The following is a 26,949-nucleotide window of genomic DNA, read 5'->3' as shown; positions in this document are numbered from 1 at the left end:
AGAAATATGTGTACATCCATTTTCAAGGAAGCCTTATTCACAATAGCTAAAACATGGATACGACCCATCAACAGAGGAATGGATAGGCAAAATGTGGAATATTATTCAGTCTTAAAGAAGGAAGGGAAGGAAATTCTATAATATGCTACAACATAAACAAACTGTGAGGACATTACGCTAAGTGAAACGAGCCATACTGTATGATTCCACTTATATGAAATATTTAGGGTACTGAATATCATAAGATGGAAAGTATAACGGTAGCTGCCAAGGGCAGGTGAGAGGGAAGAAAGGAGTATTATTGTTTAATGAGCATACAATTTCAGTTCTACAAGATGAAAGGAATAGTAGGGAATGATGGTGGTGATGGTTGTACAATAATGTGAATGTATTTAACACCACTGAACTGTAAGCTTCAAATGGTTCAGGTGGTAAATTTTATGGCTATGTGTGTTTTGCTACAATATAAAGGTAAAAAATTATTAAATCAATGAAGAACTCAAAATAATCACGGGGCCAGAAATCTATGCATATGTGAATGAGAATTAATTATGAACTACTTACTCCCACTACACACACTTGGACTATATACTATATATCTATAATATATCAAAATGACTATATTAGCAATTTATTCCCACTACACACACTTGGACTCTATGCTATATATCTATAACATATCAAAGTGACTACATCTATATCAAAGTGACTATATTAGCAAGAGCCCTTTACTGTTGATTAATGACAATGATAAAATTAAAATTATTAATATGCTTTTGCATTAAATTGGAGGACATTTTATTATCCTAGCAGCTGGTTCAAGACTTTATTTTAGGTAAACTTCTTGCTTTGCTAGAAAGTATCAAAATAAGACTCTTTGTAATGAAATCTGAGATCCAGAGCTATCTGAATGTATGCAGGTCCGCCTGCATGAAGCAATGCAAGGAAATTGGGAAATGGAGCCTGGGGAGTGAGGAAAGCCGTCTTACAGAGGTGATGTCTATTGCTTCTATAATGTTGGTACAACTAAGAAGCAAAAAAGCATTTGAGCTTTATCTTCATGTCGGCTTCAGGTGGAACAGAGATAGTATATCAGGATTCTTGAAGAAATAAGTTGCTGGAAATTCTTAGAAATCACAGTCAGATGCACGCCACTCTTAGGGGATTATTGAAAAATATAGAAAACTCTCTAAGAGGCACAAATGCCCCAGCTGATGACAATCTCATTCATCCATCACCATCAAAACTGATATTTATTGAGTGCCAAACTGTGTACCAAATATGGTTCTAAGAACTGCATTCATATCAAAGCATTAAAATCTCATAGCAGCTTTATTAGATACTATTACCATCTCCATTCAACAAATGAAGAAAGTGAGGCAAAGATTAAGTAACGTGACCAAAGTGACATAGCTAGTAAGTGTAAGAGACAAGAATCAAACCCAGGCCACCTAAACTCAGAGACTGCCCTCTTTACCACTAACTCTGTCTCTGTCGAGACTCAAAGACTCTAATTTGGTCATGGGTTGCATAGCTGAGAATCATCTTACGTAAGAAATACCAAGTTGTGTATGTCATCAAAGACCATGGAGTTTATTTAATTCAGTGTTTACTAGTTCAGGGTTCCCTTACAACACACCGTTTTCTGATAAATAAATAAGGCTCTTTCTAGATAGATACCCATCTTGATGGGGGAATCCTAAACTAAGGATCAGAAATGTTTTACTAGAAAATTACTTGACAACTTTCGAAGATGGTAAAAATCTACCCAATTTTGTCAATTCCTTAGTATAACCAGTTTCGTAAACGGTCCATGAAAAGTGCAAGGATGAAAAGGGCTACCTTAAATTTCTCAATGAAACGTCAAATGTTAGGGTTGACAAAGCATTCTTTACCATAGAAGGCAACCTAGGAATCTTATTGGCTGAGTTATATAATCCACCACATCAATAAATGAATATCTTTAGTACACACATGTTGGAACAATAGTAATTTATATATTTGAAAACATCTGAACACAGAAGAAGGCAACAAAAGTAATTTTTGTGCTTCAGTAAATTGGACAACCAGGACACTGGGTTTTAACAACTACAGAAAGAAAAAGAGAAGGCCAGTGGTCATCAGAAAGGATGACGGTGATTCAACAGGTTATGAGTCAGCTGCAAGATAACTGAAAGTGGTCAAAAGTACACACTGGGGCGAAAAGTGGTTATCATTACTATTGTTTTTTGGCTCATACATAAATAGGAGCACTTAAATTAATATATTAATGTTTTCTGAAAAATTACCAGAATTTCAGTTATATCCATGGAATCACCAAAGAATGAATTCTTGAGTGATAACTGTGAAAAGAATGCTTCCCTTGTATTCTGCAGCAAACTGGAAAAAAAAAAAAAAAGAGTTAAACTAAACAAGAGATGGGTGTCCCAGTCAGGAACTAAGACATAATCTTTTTAAATCATTTTATAAATAGGAAATTAAAGGAATACTGAGAATAATTACACACCTATTTATAGAACTTCAGTCCTACCTAGACCAAGAGGGGCGAATTGTAAAGATGAAAGCATCTTAAGACTTTTACTTTCACATGATAATTATTAAATGTAACGAGCTTATTATAGTCATTAGTAAATTTAGGTTCATAAATGCCTCATTTCTAGAACTTTCAATTTATATGTGGGCATCCAAGCCCATAGTTTCTTATAAAATAGATTCTTCACATAATTAGAGTTCTATGGTACTTTGATAGTTATGGTATGTTCCTGACCACTAGGGGTCAAAACAGACAGTTCTGTAAATAAACTAACTGCTTTACTGAGCAGCTCTCCCACTAAAAGGTAATCTCCATTAATAATCCACTTTCGAGGGAAATTTGAAGGACTAAATATAGTTGGTTATTTATTAATGCTATTACTTTCTCTCTGCATTAATCCAAACTTAGGGATAAATACACCTAAGCTAATATAATTTGGTTCACAAATTAGAATAACAAAGTAGAGTCCAGGCCCTTTAGATCATAAATACCATTCAAAGAAAGAATTAGTTTTGAAGAGTTCTCAATTACATACCAAAAAGCTGTGAGTTTCCTCGTTCTGGTTCTGTTGCTCCTGAGCTGTACGAGAAAAAGACAAGAAAGAGGTCATCAGACTTCTGCGTGAATTTAGTTGCCTGGGAGGAAGTCAGAAATCTACCCCATCAACCCCAGGAAGAGGTAACAAAATAGTAACTTGTGAATGGCAATAATTACCTAGTGTCTCTCCTGGAGAATGAGACAGAAAGTTCTAGCTCATAGAAAATAAGGAAACCTGGGTAGTAAGCTAGTAGGAAATCATCACACTGAGATTCCCCCAAATTGAACATTTTCTAAAAGATAAAATGAAAACGATATTCTAAGCTCTTAAACACTCCTAAAGATACATTTTTTACTTTGCCTTTTTATTTTTTATTTTTTTGTTGAAGTATCGTTGATTTACAATGTTTCAGGTGTCCAGCGAAGTGAGTCACATGTATATTATACATTTATTCTTCTACAGATTCGTTTCCATTTTAAGTTATTACAAGATATTGACTATAGTTCCCTAAGTAGGACCCTGTTGTTCATCTCCTTTATATACTTTGCTTCGCTTGTAAATACCCTGAGAGATGTGCACATGGATTTAGAACTTTTGTTTGTTTTCCTGGAATATTGCCAGAGGAAAATATTTTGTATTAGTAATAATAATCCCACGTATTCCCTAAACACAAATGTTTTAAAATAAAGATTCTTTGTTTAAGAAACTGTTTCTTTGAAAGCAGTTTTATACTTACAATAAAACTGAGAGTACAGAGAAGTCACAGAGGTGTTCCATATATTCGCTACCACCACACATGCAAAGCCTCCTACATTATCAACATCACTGACCAGAATGGTACTTTTTTTTTGGGGGGGGGGGGGGCTGCACCCATGGCCTATGGAAGTTCCCCAGCCACTGATGCAATCCAAGCTGCAGCTGCAACCTACACCACAGCTGTGGCAATGCAGATCCTTAACCCACTGCTCCTGGCCAGAGGTCAAATCCAGTGACCCAAGCCACTGCAGAGAAAATGTTGTGTCCTTCACCGGCTCCACCACAGCAGGAACTCCCACAATGGTACACTTTTCATCAAGGGTGAACCTACACTTACAGGTTATAATTACCCAAAGTTCATAGTTTACCTTAGGGTTGGCTCTTGTTGTTGTACAGTCTATGAGTATGAACAGATGTGTAATGACACCTCTATCATTATACTATCATACATACTGTTTTTATTTCTCTAAAATCCTTAATGCTCTGAGTATGCATCTCTCCACACTCACCCCACCCCTAGCCATCAGTAATCATTTTTAATTGGCTCTGTAATTTTACCTTTTCCTATTGGCCTCTTTCATCTAGTAATTATGAATTAAAATTTCCTCCATATCTTATCGTGGCTTGATAGCTAATTTCTTTTAGCACTAAATAATATCCCATTGTTTGAATATACCACAGCTTGTTTATCCTTTTACCTGTGGAAGGACACCTTGATTGATTCCAAGTTTTGGCAATTTTATGAATAAAGCTGCTATAAATGTCCATGTGCAGATTTTTGCGTGAACATAAATTTTCAGCTCTTTGGGTAAATAGTAAGCATGATTGCTGGACTGTACGGCAAGCCTATTGTTTAGCTGGTTTTGATGTTACTGTTTTTAACAACCCACTAAACTGTTGTCCCAATTAGCTGTACCCTTGTACATGCCTACCAGCAATGTATGAGGGTCTCCATCGTTCCACGTCCTCACTGGCATTTGGTGACGTCAGTGTCCCAGATTTTGACCCTTCTCATAGATGTTTAGTCATATCGTGTTGTTTTAATTTGCATTTCCCTGGCAACATAGATGTGGAGCATCTTTTCCTATGCATATTTGCTATCTGTATATATCTTCCTCGGTGAAGTTTCTCTTAAGGTCTTTGGCCTATTTTTCAATTAGGTTGCTTGTTTCCTTACGCTTGAGTTTTAAGCGCTTTTGTGTATAATTTGAGTAATAGGCCTTTGTCACATGTGTCTTTTGCACGTACTTTCTTCCAGTCTGTGGTTTGTCTCACTGTCCTTATATTGTCTTTTACAGAGCAGAGTTTTTAATTTTAATCCAATCCAGCTTATCAATTATTTCTATAAACTAGCCTTTCATACCTAGGTCTCACTTGCTCAAGGTACACAACTCTTTGCATACATTTTTGAATTCCATTTTCTGATATTTTGTGGAGGATTTTTGCATCTATGTTTATTAAAGATATTGGTATTTAGTTTTATTTTCTTGCAATATCTTTGCCTGGTTTTGATATCAGGGTAATGTTGGCCTCAAAGAATGAGCTAAGAAGTATTCCCTTTGCTTTTTCCCCTGAAAGAGACTATAGATAATTGGCATTGTTTCTTTCTTAAATATTTGGTAGAATTCACCAGCGAACACATTTGAACCTATGCTTTGTTTTGGAAGGATATTAATTATTAGTTAAATTTCTTTAATAGATATAGGCTGTTCAGATTACCTAATTCTTCCTGTGTGAGTTTTGGCAGATTGTATTTTTTAAGGAATTGATCTTCAGCTAGGGCATCAAATTTGTGGGCATAGAGTTGTTTATAGTATTCTTTTATTATCCATTTTAATTTTGATGGGATCTATAGTGATGCCCCTCTTTCATTTCTGATATTAGTAAATTTGTCATCTCTCTTTTTTTCCTAGTTAGTCTGGCTAAAGGCTTTTTGATCTTATTGATCCTTTAAAGGAATCAGCTTTTGGTTCTGTTGATTTTCTCTTGATTTTCTGTGTTCGATTTCATTGATTTTTGCTCTAATTCCTATTATATCTTGTCTTCTGCTTAATTTAGATTTAATTTTCTCTTCTTTGTTCTCGTTTCCTAAGATAGAAACTTAGGTTATGGATTTTAGGTCTTCTATCTTTTCTAATATATGCATTCAATAAATTTCCTTTAAGCTCTCCTTTTGCTGAAAGATTCTTCTTTTTTAAACCTATATATCTGTATCTCACACTAAAATGAGATGGTATGATGTAATCTGTAAAGAATATATTTCAAGAGGTCTGTTTTTTAATAACTCAACTGTTTGGGGAATTGGGGTTTTTTTAACTTTTAAAAATTTTTCCAACTTTTTATTTTGAAAATATTCAAAACTATAGAAAAGCTGCAAGAATAGTTAACAGTGGAGTTCCTGCTGTGGCACAGTGGGTTAGGGGTTTGATCCCTGGCCTGGAGCAATGGGCTAAGAATCTGGCATTGCTGCAGCTGTGGTGTAGGTCACAGCTGCAGCTCGGATGGACTTGATCCCTGGCCAAGGAACTCCCAAATACCACTAGTGGGGAAAAAACATAGTAGTTAACAATGAACACCTTCATAGCCTTCATCTAGATTCCCAAAATATTACCATTTTGCCACAATCACTTTAACCTCTCTTCTCTATATATACACACTTTACCAAACCATTTGGAAATTGCTTGTAGACAAAAAGATATTTCAGCCTTATCTAGTTTAGCATGTACCTCCTAAGAACAACTATCTTATCATAATAACATAATAATGACCACACTTAGGAAATTTTGAATGATGGAGTATAATTATGTAATATGCAGTTCAAATTCCCCCAATTGTCCCAATAATGTTCTCTTCAGGATGGAGAGCTATTCTATTTTATTTCAAATCCAGGATCTGGATCCAATCAAAGATCATCATTGCATGCATTATCATATTATATAGTTCCTTTTGTTATTAGTGATCGACACTTCTATAGAGTCCAGTCCAGTTGTTTTGCATAATATCCTCAAAGAGGATTTGTCTAACTGTTCCCTCACAATTAGACTCAGGTTAAACATTTTTGGTGGAAGTACAAATGTGAAATTGAATTGCTTTATTTTTATACTTTAGAAAAACAAGAAAGGTTGGATTAATTTTTTTTTGATCTCAGTAACATTTAGAGATTGCTTCTTATAAAGCAAATTTTTGTTACAGTTGCAATTTATAAAATGCTTTGACTTAGATTAATTTATTCAGTTTGCACAACAACCCCATGAGTTAGGCATTTTTAATCATCTTTTTGGGGGGGTGGAAATCTATCCAAGTTTATATAACCAATAAGACTATTTCTGTGGCCAAAATAAGATATAGAAATACTATAAACTTCACACTACATTACGAAGCCCTCTATTTTCATGTCAAATACATCGAGACATCTTTTTTTTTTTTTTTCCTCTTCTACAACCTGCGTTCCACATTGTTCACACTTTGCGGCTTAAAGTTCTAGTTTTGTTATATTAAATTACAAGGTAATGTGATATTGTTTTACTTAAACATTTTCCGACTATAACGATTTGAAATGATAATAGTTGACCGGAAACAATGTAAAGTAGATGGATGTTAGCCGTGTTGGATGCCGAGTCATCGGCTTCTGTTCATGTTTGTCTTTGCATTTAGTGTACCTAACAAGCCAGCTCTTTCTTTCCCTCTAAAACAAGATTTTATGTTACTTCTTTCTACTTCCCAAAGCAGTGAAAACAGCACTGTTTCACAATGTAGTAATCAGCATCTGTTCAAGAACTTCTTGGTTTTTTGTTTTTGTTTTTGTTTTTGTTTTTTGTCTTTTTGCCTTTTCTTGAGCCGCTCCCATGGCACATGGAGTTTCCCAGGCTAGGGGTCGAATTGGAGCTGCAGCCGCCGGCCTACACCAGAGCCACAGCAACACAGGATCCAAGCCGTGTCTGCGACCTACACCACAGCTCACGGCAACGCCGGATCCTTAACCCACCGAGCAAGGCCAGGGATCGAACCTGCAACCTCATGGTTCCTCGGTGGATTCGTTAACCACTGCCCTACACGGGAACTCCTGGTATTTTAAATTACTTTTTATATTTTTCTTTTTAATTGTTGGACTTCCAAATCCTGGTGTTGTTTAGTTGAGGGCCAAGCCAAGAAAAGCTGGGCTATTGGTGTATATAACTTGTTCACAGCCAGCAAAATGAATCTCTAAGTAGGCATTCCAGCCAGAAAGGGCACAAACAGGTTTTCCTATGAGTCAAGAGCACTTATGGGGGTAAAAGCCAGACAACTTTTATAGTAATATTGAAATTTAAAAAGCATTACCACCCATGTCTAGGTAAATGTGACTGCAGATGCTTATCTGGGTGGTATTCAGTTTCAGATGTACTAACTAAATCATTCTGAGTTTAGGAAGGTCTTGAGGAAACTTGGTGATGTTTTCTGTGATAAACACCACTTTGCCACCTCCAGAAAGCCTCATGCTGAGATAACAGATCAAAGTCCACGTACTCTTCCATCTATGCACAATTTCTCTAACACTCAATGACTTGAATATCTCATTTCAAAGGAAAAGAGTTATTTCAGATGCTTGGAACCTGAATAATGAATGTGACATTATTGTCCTTGTCCAGTGCTCGATTTCATAAGGAAGCAGAAAATACCCCAAGAAGGAACAAAATTCTTTGTTCCATGTTCACAGAATTCTGCGGGTGTTAACATCATTTTCTTTTGAATTGGCATATAATGCACATCCTCAAAAGAAAAATCTATATCTTAGCCCTAAGAAAAACATTATTCTTATTCATTTGAATTCATTTTCTAGGCCAAATACAGTAGAGAAACCGGCATTTGATAACTACGCTTTGAAGACATACATTGTAGCTAGACAGAGTGATGAAAAATGTTTCAGTGAAGTCTTTAATAGAACATGTATCATTCATTTTTCCCCACCAATCCTCAACAGACTTCTACTGTCTTCAAATAACAATGAGAGGCTGCCTGCAGTTAATTTAATCATTGTAATTTCCTAAGAAATAAAGACTGATGTCTATTGAAAATTATTCCAATTATGTCTTTGAAAATGAGTTCAAAACTGTTAAAATTACTACTTTCAATACTACATTAACCTCTACCAAGTATTATTAGTTATTCTCAAAAACTTAGAGCAAAAAAAGGACATTAGTGCCTAACATTTTTTTATTCGGTAAAAAAAAAAAATGGAAGTTTTTGCTGCCACAATTATTTTGTAAAACTTTGCTCAAGTTCAATCTACTTAAGGTTTATTAATCTAACCCTTTTCAGTTACATCCTGAGAAGCAGCTTCTCTGATTAGAAACAAAAACAGGGCCAGAAGTAAAGTCACTACACAACCACGTGAAAATAAGTAGAAGATGAGCAGAGAGAAGGGAATCTCACAAAAAAACAATGATGAAAATAACAATAGCCCACACTTGTTAAGCTCTGATTATCACTAAGTGTTTGCTGGCATGTGCTAAATGCAGTACATGTATCAAGCATCTAGTTTTCACAACTCTGGGAAGCTGGTGCTTTCTTTATTCCCATTTTACAGAACATGATGACGGCCCTGAAGTTCACAGCTCTGGCTGGAGCGCTCTGCTGTGTGGACACTGCCCACCCCGCTACTCATAGATGGCTGCTGTGCTGTGCCCAACCGCCTCTAGACCCCGCCCTTCACACAGACACCTGTTTCCCATCCGTATTACTATGAGGATGCTCCACAGCGACCTCTGCTTCCCTTTGACCATATTTCTCTCCCTCTGGAACCCACAGACACCCTAGCAGAGGAATTGTGTGGGAAGAGGCAGAGAACAGAGAGAACTGGGTCAGTGCCCTCTGTACCCAGAGCCCCGCCTCCTCCCATGCGGCCCGACTTCCCTCATCTCCGGTTCAGAGGTCGTCCAGCCCCTTCTCAGAGACTTCCACCCATCAGGCAAGTCTGGCCTGTCTAAACCACAAAGGCAGATAAGTTTAGCCCCTCTTGCCCCAGGCTCTTGCACCCCAAGCAGGGCACCTCATCAGGCCTCTGACTCCACTGGGCTGATCACCAAGAGCCCTCTGCCAGCCAGGGGAGTCCCGGCTGTGACACGTACCTGCGTAATCGCCATGGGGTGGCTGCTGCCTGACTCCCAGGTGTGCTGCCGGTCCCTCATCCTGACACGGTTCAAGAGACTCTTCCGAATCATCAGCTACACGAAGGAGGTAAAGTTTATGCCTCAAACACGTCTATGCTTTGGCTCTTAATATGGTGTGAATTCTGTGTACATTTGATGAGAACGAAAGGAGGCCGTGGGAGAAAGGAGAGAACAACGGGAGGAGAGCAGTTTGGCTGGTGTGTTATTGCAGGGACCTTGGCCAGCCAGAGGGCAGCAGGGGGGGCCCGCTCGGCGGCTGGGGAAGGAGCAGCGGCAGAAGAGGGTATGAAGGAGGCAGGCGAACACCCGGGCCCTTCCCAGCTTCATCATTCCCTGTTCTGCTTCTCCCAGAGGCCGCTGTCCCTTCTTTTCCCCATGTTTGCCCACCTGGAAGCTCCATCACACTCCCCAGAAACGCCCATGTGTATGGGTTTCATTTGTGTCAACTTCCTGCACCTACAGGGACTCTACTTCTGTACCTCCCCTGACCGAAATGTGTATTCCACATAAAACGGTGATTCTTTTTTTTTTTTTGCCTTTTTAGGGCCACACCCATGGCATATGGAGGTGCCCAGGCTAGGGGTCGAATGGGAGCTGGAGCAACTGGCCTACACCACAGCCACAGCAATGCCAGATCCGAGCTGCATCGACGACCTACACCACAGTTCACAGCACCACTGGATCCTCAACCCACTGAGCAAGGCCAGGGATCGAACCTGCGTCCTCACAGATACTGGTCAGATTCGTTTCCACTGAGCCATGACGGGAATTCCCAAAATGGTGATTCTTGAATATCAGTGGTAGTGCTTTTGAGTTAAGAGGAAGGACTGGTAAAGTAGAAGAAGCTTCCAGGGCCCTCCTACCCACCTCCCACCCACCTCCTGATAGCAGGAGAGAGGAATGGATGGGATGCCAATGCAAATTATACGAGAAGCTTTCCCCTTCCCTTTCCTACTAGTCTAAAGTCAGTGCCTTTCTACTTGTTTCATCCTTCTGGCATGGCGCAGACTCCTGATACATCACCCCCACCACGAGCATATTTTTAAACCCAGAGTTGATAGGCATATGGTGCCTCCTCTTGAGTGCTGGACCCTTGCTCACCACGTCCTGACTCCAAGGTTGGCGCTCAGCTAATAACTACAGCATCTATTCCACTTTTTAGAAGTTGAAGTTTTGGATATTAAAAAATACATATTTGCCTTGTTTTCAACTTTAAAATGCAAAAGAAAAAAGTCCCTAAAAGAAAAATCAACCCAAGTCCAGAGATACCCGCTCTTAGCTTGGGTATTCCTGCTCCATTCTACTCATTTGGAAAATCTGTAATGAAACCGGGGGTGTTCTATATATACAGCTTTGTATCTACAAAGCCTAAGCTTAGAGCTCTGCACAAAGGGAGATTACAGCTCATATTTGAGCTCCTTGACAAGTCACATGTAGGTCCTTGAATCACAGTGGAGGCCCTGACATTCCACTTACTCTATCAGGCATGTGTGAGATTTTGGACAGCACCCTAATGAGCAGTAATGGTCTGGAGAGAATGCTTTTATCTCCGCTGCTGAGCAGGAGGTCCTAGGGTGCAGAATCATATGTAAGTCCACATGTACATTTTCCCTGTTTGAAACAAGCACATAAGGCTCAGAAACTTTGAGAGCAAAACCAGGAAGTTCCTGTTGTGGCTCAGTGGTAACAACCCCAACTAGTGTCCTTGAGGATGCGGGTTCGATCCCTGGCCTCGCTCAGGGGGTGAAGGATCCAGCATTGCCGTGAGCCGTGGTGTAGGTCACAGACTTGGCTCACATCCCGCTTTGCTATGACTGTGGCGTAGGCTGGCAGCTGCAGCTCTGATTCAACCCCTAGCCTGGGGACTTCCATATGACACAGGAGTGACTCTAAAAAGCAAAAAAAAAAAAAAAGAGAGAGAGATTAAAACCAGTAACTTATAAGGCTCAATGTTGCCATCTCAAATATTTCATTGTTTAATGTTCTTGGGTTATTTTAGAAAAAAAAAAGCTACATAAATGACAGAAAGCAAAGATTGCTCAAGTCAAAATTTATCTGGAAACAAAGGATTTGGAATCGTCTGGCTCAGATTTATAGAACCATAAAACTATTCTTAGAAAAAAATCTGACGACATATTAGAAAATACATTGCAATGATATTTCATATACATACCACCTTGATTTAACAATTTCTCTAATCATCCCCAAAATGTCTCTGAAGAGTTGGTTTGTAGGGAACACCTTAACAAGAACAAACTAAATTTAAGGCAACAGCTGAACTTCAACTTCCCAAACACTTCCTAAGTTATTATCATCAATTATATCTTCTCCAATCAAGAGGACATTTTCATTTGTTTATGCAAGAAACAGCCTTGCATAGGTCATTCAACTGAAAAAATGATGCAGACCCAAAGAAAGCAAGAGAAATAAATAGCAACCTTCCTTTAAAGAAGGAAGACCTGTTAAAGATCTCTTCTCTTTTCAGGAGAAAATGAGTAATTCCTATTAAGGTCGCCAGCATCAGCATCTCACAAACACACACACACGTGTAATCAAAGGAAGAAAGGATGCCAGTGTTTCTATCTATTGCAGGATTCAACCCAGAAGCTCTCAGCAAACACTGCTATTTCTTTCGTAGGAAGATTGTGAATCATTCATGCCTTAAAATGCTATTGTCAGTGGTTTGCGCCCTAAGACTTGAACAATCCGTCCGTCCATGAGTGTTTCATGAACTGGGTACCTGTGCGATGCCCAACAGCAGTCAGGGTTCGGCGCAGGTGGGAGAAGGCACGAGGGAGGATGCGGAGAGCCTGGCTGAGGTGGGCAAGTCCACACTTATCCAAGGTGGTTTCACCTTGAACTGCAGCCCATACTTGCCTTCAAAGAAAGGGCTCCAAATTCTTTTGAAAATTGTGAGTCTATGCTATTCTAATGCATTTTTCCAAAATTCAGGTATTCTATTCTGAATAATTTATAAAACTCATAGTTGGATTATGACACTAAACAACGAAAAGCCAATTCTCGAACTGTTATAAATCTATTAAAGCCAATGCAGATGGATTACCGCTTCTGGTCTACTACCTCACTGCCCATTTTCTAAGCCACCATGCATGGGGAGGGCATTCAACCCACTAAAATTTCTGGTGTTTTGGGCTCCCTCCCAGAAGGAAAGGACAGCTCCTTTGCATCTCTGTTAAAAAATAAAAGGCAGATTTGGCCTCTTTGTGGAGAAAATGCAAAGCAGAGAATATTCTAGGTTAAACATAATGAGAGCGTTCCTGTTGCTTTTCTTCAACTGAGTCTCCGAAAATATTTATTTTCAACTTATTTGAACATAGGTATTGAGGAAAGGGGCTTGCTTTTTTGAAACAAGCAAAGTGGATACTCCCTGCAAAATACAAAGTCAAAAACATAAATACAGTCCTTCCCACAGGCTTTGAAGTGGCAGACACTTCAGGCCTTTGCCACTTACTCTTCTCTTGGATAAAATCAACATTCCCCTTCTGTAGGTAATAAAATAAGAAGTCCTGTATTCAGAAATGATAGCTTTTATTGTTGCAATCTAGAAGTGGCTTTAATGGGGCGTTGCCTTGCTACCTGACCCCTGGCAAGAAGGCCACAAATTAACTATTCTAAACCCAACATAATCACCTTTGTTCAGTTTAGCTTCTCATTTACCCTGTTTATAGTCAATATATCTATAAAACAGCTTAGGTCAGTCAATTATCAAAACATTTGTTTTCTAGTCCGTTATCTTGGGGCATTCACCAGAAAATTATATCCATCACTCAAAATACTCCATGTGTGGGGTAGTAAGAGTTTTATAGTGGACATGAGCATGTGGTTCTATCAGGTTTGGATATTCCGGGTTAAAATCCCGGAAGCTGGGGTTCCTGCTGCAGCTCATCGGGCTAAGAACTGGACTAGTATGCATGAGGATGCAAGTTCAATCCCTGGTCCCACTCAGTAGGTTAAGGCTCCAGCATTGCTGCAATCTGCAGTGCACATCACAGATGCAGCTCCAATCTGGCGATGCTGTGGCTGGGGTGTAGGCCGGCAGCTGCAGCTCTGATTCAACCCCTACCCCGGGAACTGCCATACGCTGCAGGTAGGGCCCTTAAAAATTGTTTTAAAAATCATCAAAGCCATATGCTATGGACTGTGTGTCTATAGCTTTAAACACCCAGTCATCTGTGAATCGAAATAGATCCCGTATTGTTCCAAGCGACTTTTTCCCACTCTGATCTTAGGCTGGTGTGTTCTGAATAATTTGCCTTAATGGGGCCTATGGTGAGACCACATCCCTGCCTGGGGAATGAGATCTGCCCAGAGAGGGCATACCTTCCCCACGTCTACAATCTTAGAAACATTTGGACTCTGAGATGTGGTAGGAAAGTTTCTGCTTCTCCTTCCGTCTTGGCCTTGCTCTCTTGAGCCTGAATGGTAAGGAATCTTACCGGAAGGCTCTATGGGGATGCTGCAAAGATGCTCTGTGGCTGAAGCACCTGGAGGCAGCCCTTGGAATAAACTGGGAGAGAGGAAAGCAAAAAAACTCTCATAAAGGTGGGCTGTGACTTGTGAGTTCTGAAAGCAGGCCTATAGAGAGGGACATACTTTGGGGTTAATGGGATATATTGATATGGTCTTGCGATCTCTTTTTTGTCCAATCTGGTTTTTGCTAGCTGTTCAAGTGTGACATAACTTCCAGAAACCCTCTACTTCCCACTGGCCCATTTACCTGGCACAATGATCTGATCACTCAGGACCAGAGGTCACTTCACAGTATAAGCAGGTCCTCTGTTGCCCTGCGTCTATGGATAATGGAGAGAAACAGAGTTTCCAATGAGCACCAGAAGCAAGTTTGGGGAAAATCCTTCAAAATTTTAAAACTCACAGTAGAAACATGAGGGAGAAACCCTACAATTATACATTACAAGAAATAAAATGTGAGGTAGAAAGAAGTTTTTTTGAACAACTTTTGAAACTTTTGAAAATGAAAAACAATTTGATCAACTTATGCTACAGAACAGACTGGATTATCCTCCTATGTTCTCTAGAGAAAAATGACATTAGAAAATCATTATCATATGAAGAGGCAACCAAAAACACTTGCTGTTAAAAATATAGGGGAAAGCATTTAAGATATGTCGGGCAGTTTGTTTTTTTATTATCTCATTTTTCTGAACAAAGTGCTGTTTCTGGTATTTTGGCAGCTTTTTCGAATCTGAAATTTATTGTCGTTCCTGTCATGTAGTTTAAATATTGAGTTTCTCACAACTTTCTCTTTGTATGTTTGTATATTTCCTAAAAAAGACCCTCAAAGTTGTATGAGCTTAGGGCCTGACAAAATCTGGATCTCCCCTGTTTATGTCCAGTTTCTCTCATTCCAGCTTGGCCTCAGCCAGGCTATGGCAGATGATGAGGTAGGGTGGTAAAAGGGAGAGTTTTGAACTAGGTCATCATTCCTGGGACCATGAATTGGTGGTGGTCTCCAAGGGTCACGAGAGTCTTGGCCACAGGCGTTGAGGCTGTATAACCCCAGGCATCGCTCCAACCTTGAAAGGTCAGCATTGCATGTTGTTAAATATGCCTACGCTTTCCTGTCCTCCAGGTTATTACAGGGTTTGTTTAATCCACAGCACAGACAAGCATTCCCATGTTCGCCAAGAGCATCAGATCCAACTGGCTTGTCCTCAATCTCTGTCAAGTGCTCAGTTACCGTAAACAATATTGATGTAATAGGTTTAAAAGCATATCTGTTACATGATATTGCAGAGTTATTTACTCTTAAGAGTGCTGGGACTTTTGGAGGTCTGTGATTCCCTGAAATTGTGGGGAGAATTTAACGTGTGTCTGCATTTATAGTTTTCAAGTCAGAGTCTCAAATCGGTCCATGACATGTAAAAACTAATAATCACTAACCTGCATTTCAAGAATAAGTGCCTCCACAGAGGAAACGGATCCGACTAGGAACCATGAGGTTGCGGGTTCGATCCCTGGCCTCGCTCAGTGGGTCAAGGATCCAGCGTTGCCGTGAGCTGTGGTGTAAGTTGCAGACATGGCTCAGATCTGGCGTTGCTGTGGCTCTGGCATAGGCTGGCAGCTACAGCTCCGATTAGACCCCTAGCCTGGGAACCTCCATATGCCACGGGTGCGGCCCTAGAAAAGACCAAAAAAAAAAAAAAAGAATAAGTGCCTCCATGGAGGTGGTACTGAAAGCAAATAAATAAAAATAAATGATAATACTTTCTACCTCCAAAAGGTTAAAAAAATTATATTAGATTGTTTAAAATCCATTTCTATATTAAGCTACACCAGTAGAAACATATCATTAATTTATACAAAGTATGAGAGATATCCCAATAAAACAAAGGATGTTTGCAAAAGTACTCATAATTTCATTCCTCAGTGTGTCATTGCTATAGACTGAGGTGTCGCCCCCCAAAATTCAGAGATCGAAGGCCTAACCTCCAATGTAAAGGTATTTGGAGATGGACCTTTCAGCGGCATGAGATGGAGATGGGGCCGGCGGGGGGAACCTCAAGAGGAATTAGTGAGTGCCCGTAGGGAAGAGAAAAGAAAGAAATCCTTCTCTTTCCACACCGTGAGGCCATGGCAAGAAGGTGGCCACCTGTAAGCCAGGACGAGAGCCCTCACCAGAAGCCAGCCACATCGGCACCTTGCTCTGGGATATCGCAGCCTCCAGAACTATGAGAAAAACGTGTCAGTTGTTTAAGCCTCCCAGTCTACGATATGTTGCTACAGCAGCTCAAGCAGACTCAGATGAAGCAGGGCCTATGGAAAACTTTTCTCCCCAGTTTCCGTCGAGAAAGAGTTGGGCATCTCAGGAGCCATGATCATGAATCTGTAACTAACTGTTTCTTCCTCTTTGTCCTGAATGTTAAACTTAGAATCAAATTTGTCCTTGTACTCTAATAAAGGTCTAGAACCTTCCCACGAATACTTTGTACATGAACTTCCCTCTAAGACATCTTTTACTTTTCATGCTAATTTTCTCTTTCCTTTCTTTTTTCTCATCCACTTACTTGTAATCTTCCTATATTGTGCTATATGCATGTATGCAAGTTGCCTCGGATCCTTTCAAAAACAAGGCAGGTTATAAGTAAGAATATAAATGAATGGGTGAATGACTTTTCCATTCGAGAATTAAAAATACAAATGTTCATAACTGCATTGAGAATTATATACAAATATTTATTTGAAGAACTCTGTCAACCATGCTCACAATCCTATGGAAGTGATTTTCTTGCTCCGGGAGTCCTTATCTTGGAGGGCACAGACTCTCCAGGGGTCCTGTGAACAGAATTCAGGGAATCTATACACTTAAAATGGTGAAGATATATCTTCCTTTTCACCGATCTCGAACTGAAATTTAACATTTCCTTCAAGCATAAATACTGACAACAAGCCACAGAAGTACTATCAGCATCTGTGATTTTGTCTCCCATAGAAACCACAGATATTCTCCTCTCCAGTAGGGTTTTTGTGGCTGTCTTCAGACGTCATTTATGTTTCTCATCACCATCCAAATGTCAATGTCACCAGACTTACTGCTGCAAGGTTGTTTAATGCATTAACAAAGAAGCACGTGTATTACTATATCGCCCAGGCTGGGATAATTACATTTTTATGTATTTTGTTGCTTTGCAACCTTTTGTATTTTGTTCTATGTATTTAAAAACACTGTTCTGAAAAGGGGTCCATAGGCTTCTTCAGACTGTCAACAGTGTTCGGTGCTGTTAAGAAAAAGTTACCTGTGTCAAGGACAACCTGTTTAGGCAGCATTTTACAGACTGTTTGCAAATATCTTATTGAGACCTATACTAAGAGGAGGGGATGCTGGTTTCTCTTGACTGGAAAACAGTGGCATCCTCTTTAAAGAAGAGGGACCATTAGAAGCTGAATGGGTCTTTTAGTCCCTTTGACAATATAAGGTCATACTCAACCCTCCTGAGATAAATTTATTTCTTAGGTCTGCACTTAAAACCTCTGAAAAGGCATTTACCAGCCTGGGTGAAATTTTGGGTCAGCATTTCTGTGTCTGAGAGAGGAAAAGCATTTGACTTAACATACAAAACATCTACTAAGAAGCAGTACATTTGATTCAGTCCTGACTCATTGCCTATTTTGCAAATTATCTAAGCCCCTTCCTTTTATTTTTTTCCCCTGTCAGTCAGGTTTCTTTTAAATTTTTATCAGACACTGTGGCACTTTTAGCACATCTGGAGTAGGGCAAGAATAAGGAACCAAAACGAAAGGCTGCCAGTATGATTGCTCAACACACACTTGAACATTATTTTTAGTTAGGGACATTCACAGCTAGGACCTGGTACGATGGAATGTGTGTGTTTGCGTGTGTGTGTTGGAGGGGAAAGAGTGTACATGCCGTGACACCACTCCAAGAAGGCCGTGGGCAAGGGCCTTTGCTCCTCCCTCCCAAGTTCATTGATTGAAGATCAGGGGAGGGAGGAGCCAGGATGGGCTAGAGAGGTTTACTCTCGCCCTCAGCGCTCCGCACTGCAAGCACAATGGGAAGTGGGTGGGGAGGCAGCCTGGTGGGTCTCTGCAATGGTGGGCTTTATTCTCTCTCTCTTTTGGGCCGATAGGAGGGCACTATCCCTGGGCCACCTGCCCCTGCTCCCGTGAAAGCTGTGGTTGGAAAGTGGAGTTCCTAGTTAAATGATAAGGCACCAGCTCCTCTGAGGATATACGCATCACTTTGTATAACTAGTAAGTTTTCCAGATGGCAGATTTCTTACCTTTTAAGCAGTGATGCTTTTTTCGTGTTAGTTATTTTAGACTACTGAACTTATCATAAATGTCCTATACACCTCCCATGTACTTAGAAAAGTGTCCTGAAATTAGTTTAGTCTTATATTGAGGACTCTGCATCAACACTGAAACTATTCTTTCTCGCATGGAAGTGCAGCAAAAGTAAACACCAGGACCCATTGAGGGTCTTTGAATTGGAATTGATGCTGAGATCTTTGGGTTCTTCTATAGTGACTTTTTTTTTTTTGTCTTTTTGCTATTTCTTGGGCTGCTCCCACGGCATATGGAGGTTCCCAGGCTAGGGGTCAAATCGGAGCTGTAGCCACCGGCCTACGCCAGAGCCACAGCAACACAGGATCCGAGCCGCGTCTGCAACCTACACCACAGCTCACGGCAAAGCCGGATCGTTAACCCACTGAGCAAGGGCAGGGACCGAACCCGCAACCTCGGGTTCCTAGTCGGATTCGTTAACCACTGTGCCACGATGGGAACTCCTATAGTGACTTCTTTTTTTCGTCTAATTCTTTCTTATCAGACATTATTCTCACTGTTGTCAATAATCCCAATAACGAATTTCTTCTGTGCTCCAATAGATTTGGAAACCAGATATGGAATAATGAAGGGACTGAAGGTCATTTTGAGAAGAGAAAAACTATGGCGCTTGAGATTTCTTCTTTGTAGTTTATGACATCTGAGTATTCACAGAGTTTTACCGACCTGCTGATTCCTTGCTGGGTGCTGGATGTGTGAGTTTATGGTATAGGTAACTTCCAAAATAAATGAGGTCCCCTCCACCTGGTTTTCTTGTAAATCATCCGAAGAGGTCACCTTGCTCTCACAGGTCCATCCTCGTACCAGGGCAAAGAAAGGCTTATCACAGTTTTTGGCAAATAGCAAGCGTCTGCCATGGAGTTAAAAATCTCCTGAATCTAGTAACTGAAGTATTTACAGGCCTTGACTAAAACCAGAGGTCCTGCTGTCAGAAATCTCTGAGTCACACCCTCAGTTTCACAGAGGCAGCAAAACCCAATTTTCGCACTTCCTCTTTCACCTGGGCCTTATTTATCTCCTTTAGTTGTAACTGCGCCACGTGGGGGAAGGACACTGGACATGGATGGAAACCCCGCTTCTGCCTCCAGCTAGCTGGGTGGGACTTTTGGGGAAACTAGTGTTAAGCGAATATTATTTAGGACCGTCTGTTAAGTGAATATAATCTAAATCACAGGGTGTTTGTGAGAATGAAGTGACCTAATTCCTGTGAATTTACCCAGGCAGTGTCCGGCACTTAGTGGGTGCTTTTTTCTCTCCTTTCTCATGTTCCTTTATTTCCTGTCTGTTGACTCTGCAACAACCAGTTATACAGATCACCTTCAAAACACAGTTATCGGCTTCAGTCAGGCAGTGTTGGTGAGCAACCCAACAGCCTTAGTCGTTCTTAAAAGTCCCCATCAGATTTTGAATGAAGCTGTGTGACAGCTGTGTGACAGTCACCTTGTCTTAGGAGCCGATGTCCATGTCTGCCAGCCCTTGGACCAGGAGTTTCTTGAGGGGAGAGTTGGCATCTCATTTACCCTTTCCTTCCCAACTCTCAGCCCATCACTTAGGACGTTAGTAAACATCGAACGAATGAAGAAAAGAATAAAGAACTATTTAGATATCTTTTCTTTTTTTCTTTTTCGAGCCACACATGCAGCTTATGGAAGTTCCTAGGCTAGGGGTAGAATCAGAGCTGCAGCTGCTGGCCTACACCACAGACACAGCAACACAATATCCAAGCCACGTCTGCAACCTACACCACAGCTCACCGCAATGCCAGACCCTTAACCCGATGAGCAAGGCCAGGGATCAAACTGGCCTCCACTGGGATACTAGTCAGGTTCGTTACCGCTGAGCCACAACGGGAACTCCACCACTTAGATGTCTTGAATGAAGTTCTCTTTACACTAGGAGAGTCCTAATCTGGTAGAGTAAATAGTTGGATCAAAAGCCAAAGAGCCTGGACAACAAGAGGCCAAGAGGACCAGATCCATAGACAGTTACCTACTGGTAGCTTTCTGCTGACCTCTCAGCCCAGAATCAGTTCATAACAACAACCTGGACATTTTCCCAATGTATCTTCAATTTGGAAAGAAAAAAATCTTCATTTGCATTTCTATACAGAGTCACTCTGCCTATGACTAAAATGGTCTTCTATTTTAAGTCATAAGAAAATTAATGAGAAGCCTGGTACTTTCTGGCCGTCAGCTCAGCCCTCTCCACTGCAACATTTACCCAGTCAGGTGTCTATGAAGAGAAAGAAACCAGCTGCTGCTAAATAGCCTGGTTGACCACCTTGCTTTTGACTGACTTGGGCCCTCTTGTCCTTCGTCCTTGTGCCGCATCCACCCCTTAGTAATTTCTGCCATGCATTCTTTTTGTCTTTTTTTTTCTCCTTTTTTTACAGCCACACCTGTGGCATATGGAAGTTCCTGGGCTACGGGTTGAATCAGAGCTGCAGGTGCTGGCCTACACCACAGCCACAGCGATGCCAGATCTGTGCCCTATGCTGCATCTCACAGCAACGCCGGATCCTTAACCCACTGAGCGAGGCCAGGGATCAAACTCGCATCCTCCCGGACACCATGTCGGGCGTTTAACCTGCTGAGGCACCACAGGAACTCCTGCCATGTCTTCTTCACTAGGCATTTTTCCACCTCCACGACAATCACCAGGCCCAAATATCTTACGCTTTTCCCTGGATTTCTACCTTCTTCCTCTTTCTGTGTCTATCCATCTTACACACACTTATATGTTCTTTCACAAAAATCATATCTCACTGGAAAAACACCAGTAATAGTTTTCCATCTCTGGGTTTTCTTTCAACCAATGAAACCACCCCCAGCTTCCTTCTTCTCCCTTCCCACCGGTTCCTGTATCTAATTCTAGGAAGATTTCCAAGACAGTCAAATTAACCTCATCAGTACTTGTTTTCTCATTACTTAAGTATACTTCAGTATCCACTGTGCCTCATCCAGACTATCCTTCCCTGCCTTCTCATCCATTTCCTGAAATCCCTTCAAAACATAACATTTTAGAGGTTTAAAAAATGACCTTGGGTTGGAGTCCAACCATACCACGCAATCCCCTCGTTTCTTTGCAGGCAAGAAACTAAGACCCAGAGGTGGTTTGTGATGTCCTTCTGTTGGACAGGTCTCAGCATCCAAACACTACCTCTACAACACCTCTCAAGAAAGCAGGTCCCTGGAGAGGAAGAGGCAGGAAGGTGGATGCTATGGGACACCTCCCAGCCTCAGGTCTCAGCATTCGCGCTTGTATGATCTTCACAATGAATTCATTTGCACCCACAGCATATGGAGGTTCCCGGGCCAGGGATCAAATCCAAGCCACAGCTGAGACCAACACCGCAGCTGCAATAATGCTGAATCCTGAACCCACGGTGCCTAGCCAGGGATTGAACCCAGGCCACTGCCAAGACAAGGCTGGATGCTGGATACTCAACCTGCTGCACCACAGCAGGAGCTCTTGAACTCATTTTATAAAGGACACATCTAAAACTCAGGAAGGTCAAGTAAGTGATTTGTTCAAAGTCATACATCTAGTCAGTGCCAGACTCAGTTCTCAGGCCTTGGTTTATTGACTTCCCAAATCTCACTTTATTTCTCAATCTCACTGCTCCCTCCACCTGTTTATACTGTACAGAGTTCACGTTGGTGTGTCTGCTCTTCTGTGTCTGTTACTTGACACGGGTGGAGTACCCACCTGCTAGAGTTGCCATAGCAGAATCCCACAGACTGGGTGCTTTAACCAACCGCAGTTTATTTGCTCACTGTTGTTGAGGCTAAAATCTAAGGTGCCACATATTAGGTTTAAGGCTCACCTTACCATTCCCATTTTAACTTAATTACTTCTTTAAAGACCTTATCTTCCAATACAGTCTCCTTCTGAGGCTCTAGGGGTTAGGCTGGCAACATATGAATCTGGGGAGAACACCATTCCACCTGTAATGGGGGTCCAGAACTGTATCTTCTACTTCAGTTATCCTTAATCTCATGACCCCCCCCCCCAAGTAGAGTAATCTCTTTCACCAAATTACAATGAAAATCACACAAATTAGTCCTTACTAAGGTTTAGACTCTTTTGCATTTACACATCCACATTTAATGTGAGAAGAATCTAGAAATGCATTCACCCATGTCTTTATTGCTATCTACACCCAGCTCTTTGCTTCAAACACCCATCAAAACCAGTGAAGAATAATTAATATCCACCAGAGTTCCCCTCGTGGCACAGCGGAAATGAATCTGACTAGTATCCATGAGGATTTGGGTTTGATCCCTGGCCTCGCTCAGTGGGTCGGGAATCCAGTGTGGCCATGAGCTGTGGTGTAGGTCACAGATGTGGCTTGTATCCCGTGTTGCTGTGGCTGTGGCATAGGTAAGCAGCTGTAGCTCCAATTCGACCCCTAGCCTGGGAACCTCCATATGCTGTGGGTGCGGCCCTAAAAAGCAAAAAAATAAAATCAAATAATTAACATCTGCAGCAACATGGATGGAACTAGAGACTCTCATACTGAGTAAAGTAAGTCGTAAAGAGAAAGACAAATACCGTATGATATCACTTATATCTGGAATCTAATATATGGCACAAAGGAACCTTTCCACAGAAAAGAAAATCATGGACTTGGAAAATAGACGTGGTTGCCAAGGGGTAGGGAGAGAGAGTGGGATAGACTGGGAGCTTGGGGTTAATAGATGCAGACTCTTGCCTTTGTAATGGATTAGCAATGAGATCCTGCTGTGTAGCACTGGGAACCATGTCTAGTCACTTATGATGGAGCATGATAATGGGAGAAAAAAGAATGTATACATGTATGTGTAACTGGGTCATCATGCTGTACAGTAGAAAATTGACAGAACACTGTAAGCCAACTATGACGGAAAAAAATAAAAATCATTATATAAAAAGAAATTAACATCTGCCGACAGCATTAAGCCCATCTCTGCACCAAGCACTGCATTCATAGGACTTACACTCATCAGCTGCTCTTCCCCCCGCTGCCACCCTCACACACAACATGGACAAATATTACAACCAGCAAATCAATAAGGAATTTCTCATCAGAATCTTATCATTGAAAAGAAAAAAGGTACAGAGCTTCCTCAAAAATTGCACTTCTGACATGTATATAGCTCTCTAGAAGCTTCGGTGATTTTTAGGGGGAGGAAATGGAAAAGAAAAGGTAGTATTTCTTGTAGAAAGAAATAAGAACAGGATGAGAAGGAGTCCATGTGCTTATATTCCTGCCTGAAATATTTTCATGAGGATTCCAAACTTAAAATTTTACTGCTTAATTCATCTTTTTTTTACCAAACTTACCCAGAAGCCAGCCATCCTTCTCAAAGCAGTGTTTATATACAACAAAGAATAAAGTATATTTCACATTAATTTCAGGCTGCCTCAGAAAAGACAGTAGTCAAAGAATTATAAATATACCAGCTCCTCTTGCAATATAATGCAAAGGTAATATGCCCTTGAAATTTCTAGATCATCCATAAGGTGGTGATACTCCTGAAGGCTCTATTTTGTTGTTAGTTTTATAGAATGAGAATGTTTTTCAACTTAAGATTAGCTGTGATATCTGCAACTCAGGAACGCAAGGACAGTCCATTGAAAATTCTTACACAGCCCTCCATGGTTCTCATTTTATAAGTGTAAACTTGCACATTTATTTTTTAAAAAATCAGGAACTTCCTGACAAGCATATCAAGTCATCTTAGGTGAGGAAAGTTTTGTAACGGGACATATGGGGAAGAAGTTTAATGTATGCTAAAACATACCACCTCTTGCAAATAGCATGATCTCTTAAAAAAGAGAAAAAAAGAAAAATGAACATGTACTAAATGTTATGTATATAAACCTCTCTTTCCTTCCATTCCTCAAAAATCTTTCTCAAGTAATTGTCCCTTAGCTCTCTGATTGAGTCAAACTACCCCGAACCCCAAAAGCTTCTTGTTCACAGCCCCAATCAGTGTCACAAGTTTGTATTTATTTGTGTGATTAAGATAAATGTCGTCTGCTTGGAGATCCTGTGGTGGCTCAGCAGAAACAAACCTGAATAGTATCCATGAGGAGGCAGGTTCGATCCCTGGCCTCCCTCAGTGGGTTAAAGATCTGGCGTTGCCATGAGCAGTGGCGTAGGTCACAGATGTGGCTTGGATCTGGCATTGCTGTGGCTGTGGTGTAGGCCGGCCACTGCAGCTGCAATTCAACCCCTAGCCTGGGAACCTCCATATGCTGCAAATGTGGCCCTATGGAAAACAGCATAGAGGTTCCTCCAAAAATTAAAAATAAAACTACTGTATTATCCAGCAATTCCACTTCTGGGTATTAATAGAAAAGAAATTAAAACATTAACCTGAAAAAAATATGTGCACCCCATGTCCACTGAAGAATTTTTTTATAACAGCCACAATGTGGACACAAACCTCGTGTCCACTGATGGATGATTGAATGAAGAAAGTGTGGCGTACAGGTGTCCTCGGCATCAGTGGGAAATTGGTTCCAGGACCTGCAGAGGATTCCAAAATCCCCGGACACTCAACCCCCATGTCAGCTCTCTGTACCCCTCCTTCAGATTCCAACAACCTCAAATCATGCAGTATTGTATGTATTTATTTTTTAAAATCTGGATACAAGTGGACCTGTACAGTTTAAACTTAAGCTGTTCAAGGGTCAATTGTGTGTACATACATACATATGTGTGTGTGTATATGTGTGTGTGTGTGTGTGTGTGTATATATATATGCATATAGACAACAGAATATTATCAGCCATAAAAAAAAGAAAATACCGCCCTTTATAACAACATGGGTGGAAGTCAGAGGCATTTTGCTAAGTGAAATAAGTCAGCTAGAGAAATACTAGGACGATATGGTCTCACTTAGCTGTGGTATCAAAACAAAAAAACAAAACCTGGAATTCCCATTGTGGCTCAGCAGAAACAAATTCCACTAGTATCCACGAGGATGTGGGTTCAACCCCTGGCCTTACTCAGTGGGTTAAGGATATGGCATTGCCATGAGCTATGGTGTAGTTTGCAGACACGGCTCAGATCTGGCGTTGCTGTGGCTATGGGTGCTGGCCTGGGAACCTGCACATGCTGCAAGTGTGGCCCTAAAAAGCAACAAACGAAACTCAGATAAGAGAACAGATTGATGGTTGGCAGAGATGGGGACAGAGGAGGGGAAGGCAGTGCTGGAGGTGGGGGTGAAGGTGGTCAGAAGATACAGACCTCCATTCATAAGACAAGCAAGTCCTAAGGACATAACGGAGGGCATGGTCGCTCTGGGGAAGAATGCCGTATTGCATATTTGAAAGTTGCTAAGAGAGTAGATCTTAAATGTTCTCATCACAAGAAAAAAAAATGTGTTAAGTATGTGTGGAGGTGAATGTTAACTAGATTTACTGTGGTGATCATTCCACAGTATATGCATATATCAAATTATTATGTTGCTCACCTGAAACTAATGCTCACTGAAATTAATGTCCTCATGAACGCTAGTTGGGTTTGTTCATCGCTGAGCCACAACGGGAACTCCAATGATACCTTAATTTTTAAAAAATAAAACCCTAAAACAGTATAGACCATGTTTAAAACCATTTTTGCTTTACTTAGTCGTTTTTCTCTTTTAAAGTTTTATTGAAGTGTAGTTATTTACCAGGTTGTAATTTCTGCTGCACAACAAAGTGATTCAGTCATACAGGTACCCACATCCATCCTCTTTCAGATTCTTTTCCCGCCCAGATGATCACAGAACACAGGGTGGAGTTTTCTGTGCTAGACAGCAGGTCCCCATTGGCCAAATCGTTTTGGACACCTCAGTGTGGAGGTACCAATCCCCCAAATTTTAGATTTTAATCCTCAGCTCCCTGGGTTGTGAGTCCTGAATGCATTTGAAAATATGATGAATCTGCAAACTTTCTCCCAGAAAAACACAAACAAAACAAAAAAGATGAATGCTTATGCCCCAACTCTAGGTGTCAGAGATCGCATCTGTTTTGCTTCACCAGTTAATCCACATCGTCCTGCCTAAAAGGTAACAAGAGATCGGGGTGTGTTTAATGACTGCCCGACTGACAAGAGAAACCAACAGTTATTTCCACCTTCATATTCAACACAT

The 26,949-nt window shown here is 40.8% G+C and overlaps 1 protein-coding gene across 3 annotated transcripts in view; it reads right to left on the bottom strand.

Moving 5' to 3' along the window:
• Positions 1-26,949, bottom strand: part of IPCEF1 (interaction protein for cytohesin exchange factors 1) — a 165,003-nt gene that overhangs the window by 109,776 nt on the left and 28,278 nt on the right. For 2 of the 3 annotated variants that reach the window (XM_047769879.1, XM_047769881.1), the window contains exons 2-3: positions 3,069-3,112; positions 2,289-2,379 (exon numbers count right to left, since the gene is read on the bottom strand). The gene's annotated coding sequence lies outside the window, so the exon portion shown is untranslated. Of the gene's footprint in view, positions 1-2,288; positions 2,380-3,068; positions 3,113-14,714; positions 14,788-26,949 lie in introns of all 3 variants that reach the window. The other variant, XM_047769880.1, reaches the window with a different exon arrangement.

Source organism: Phacochoerus africanus, chromosome 2 (assembly GCF_016906955.1).
Source record: "Phacochoerus africanus isolate WHEZ1 chromosome 2, ROS_Pafr_v1, whole genome shotgun sequence".
Classification (NCBI taxonomy): domain Eukaryota; kingdom Metazoa; phylum Chordata; class Mammalia; order Artiodactyla; family Suidae; genus Phacochoerus; species Phacochoerus africanus.
This window is presented reverse-complemented; position numbering and strand designations above follow the sequence as displayed.